Source organism: Oryx dammah, unplaced genomic scaffold, assembly GCF_014754425.2.
Source record: "Oryx dammah isolate SB20612 unplaced genomic scaffold, SCBI_Odam_1.1 HiC_scaffold_26, whole genome shotgun sequence".
NCBI classification, from domain to species: domain Eukaryota; kingdom Metazoa; phylum Chordata; class Mammalia; order Artiodactyla; family Bovidae; genus Oryx; species Oryx dammah.
Window position 1 is genome coordinate 3,648,081 of NW_024070210.1, and position 2,720 is coordinate 3,650,800.

Here is a 2,720-nt window from a genome sequence, read left to right on the forward strand (position 1 = left end):
GTATAGAAAGACTCTGATCCGTGATTTATGTAGACAGACATCTCTGGAAGGATACTTGACAACTTGTAACAGTAGTTACTGTTGGGGAAATAAACTGGGAAATGGAATAAAGATAAATAAAGATCGGAAGTGGACCACATTTTATTGTATAGCTGTCCTATATTTTGGAATATTTTTGTGACTGTAGTACCCATATAAATAATAATTAAAATATAAAGGAAAGCTCCTAATGGAAATGTCCATTCACAGGCAGCCATGTCCATTCTTTATTTCTCCTCTCTATTGGACCCTCCCCGACTCTCTCATCTGGAGTAGGATCCTATAATCAATGTGTTTACCTGAAACATATCAAAACATGAAGAAGGCAGGGAGATATCCGGGTAGCCCAAGGATACTGGCTTGCTTTTGGACTGTCACACAAAACTCTGCAAGTTACAGTCTAAGAGGACACAGGGTCCAGTTTATAGACTTATGAAGGTTATCAGTAGAATCTAGGGACCTGTGGGAATCAGCGTTGTTTTTCCCCTGCCCTTATATGCACACACTGGGCTCAATAAAGGACAGAAATGGTATGGACCTAACAGAAGCAGAAGATATTAAGAAGAGGTGGCAAGAATACACGGAAGAACTGTACTTCATGATGGTGTGTTCACTCACACTCAGCTAGAGCCAGACATCCTGGAATGTGAAGTCAAGTGGGCCTTAGGAAGCAACATTATGAACAAAGCTAGTGGAGATGATGGAATTCCAGTTGAGCTATTTCAAATCCTAAAAGATGATGCTATAAAAATGCTGCACTCAATATGTCAGCAAATTTGGAAAACTCAGCAGTGGCCACAGGACTGGAAAAGTCAGTTTTCATTCCAATCCCAAAGAAAGGCAATGCCAAAGATTGCTCAAACTACCTCACAATTGCACTCATCTCACACACTAGTAAAGTAATGCTCAAAATTCTCCAAGCCAGCCTTCAGCAATACGTGAACCGTGAACTTCCAGATGTTCAAGCTGGATTTAGAAAAGACAGAGGAACCAGAGATCAAATTGCCAACATTTGCTGGATCATCGAAAAAGCAAGAAAGTTTCAGAAAACATCTATTTCTGCTTTATTGACTATGCCAAAGCCTTTGACTGTGTGGATCACAATAAACTGTGGAAAATTCTGAAAGAGATGGGAATAACAGACCACTTGACCTGCCTCTTGAGAAACCTATATGCAGGTCAGGAAGCAACAGTTAGAACTGGACATGGAACAACAGACTGGTTCCAAACAGGAGAAGGAGTACGTCAAGGCTGTATATTGTCACCTTGCTTATTTAGCTTATATGCAGAGACCATCATGAGAAACGCTGAGCTGGAAGAAGCATAAGCTGGAATCAAGATTGCCGGGAGAAATATCAATAACCTCAGATATGCAGATGACCCCACCCTTATGGCAGAAAGTGAAGAGGAACTAAAAAGCCTCTTGATGAAAGTGAAAGAGGAGAGTGAAAAAGTTGGCTTAAAGCTCAACATTCAGAAAACGAAGATCATGGCATCCGGTCCCATCACTTCATGGCAAATAGATGGGGAAACAGTGTCAGACTTTATTTTTGGGGGGTCCAAAATCACTGCAGATGGGGATTGCAGCCATGAAATTAAAAGACGCTTACCTCTTGGAAGGAAAGTTATGACCAACCTAGACAGCATATTGAAAAGCAGAGACATTACTTTGGCAACAAAGATCCGTCTAGTTAAGGCTATGGTTTTTCCAGTGGTCATGTATGGATGTGAGAGTTGGACTATAAAGAAAGCTGAGTGCCAAAGAATTGATGCTTTTGAACTGTAGTGCTGGAGAGGACTCTAGAGAGTCCCTTGGACTGCAAGGAGATCCAACCAGTCCATTCTAAAGGAGATCAATCCTGGGTGTTCATTGGAAGGAATGATGCTAAAGCTGAAACTCCAATACTTTGGCCACCTGATGCGAAGAGCTGACTCATTTGAAAAGACCCTGATGCTGGGAAAGATTGAGGGCAGGAGGAGAAGGGGACGACAGAGGATGAGATAGTTGGATGGCATCACTGACTCAATGAACATGGGTTTGGGTGGACTCTGGGAGTTGGTGATGGACAGGGAGGCCTGGCGTGCTGATTCATGGGGTCACAAAGAGTCGGACACGACTGAGCGACTAAACTGAATTGAACTGGAGAAGTAGTATGGGACGAGTACACCTAGGACTTCATAGAACAAGGAGTGTCTTATTCAGGGCATCAGAATTCTTGGGAATTGGGCTATTCCATAGCATCTCCCAGCCCTCCCACACCAGGAAAATCCAGCTGAACCAAGAACTGTCTAACCTTGGCACAAAAAAAATGTCCTTGCAGAAAGAAAAGTTCATTCTTTTCAGAATAAAAATATGTGTATGCAAAAATAACACTTGCTCAATGCTTACACAGCCATTTACACATCTATCCTTAACTCTCACAATCACTCCCTGGGGACGGAATTCATATTGTGATACTTTTTCTTTTGCAGATAAGGAAGCAGGCCTTAGAGAAGTCAAGTAGCTTCCCCAAACTAGGTGCTCCGTCATACCTGGGAAGGGCTGACTCCAAACCCACGAGCTGCAGTGCAACAGATGTCGCTGTGTGTTGATCTCAGTGTGCAAAAGCGGACTGGCTGCATGATTTTCCGAGACAGTTGTGGGTGACACTCCCTAACGGCTTGACTTTGGATCCGTCAGG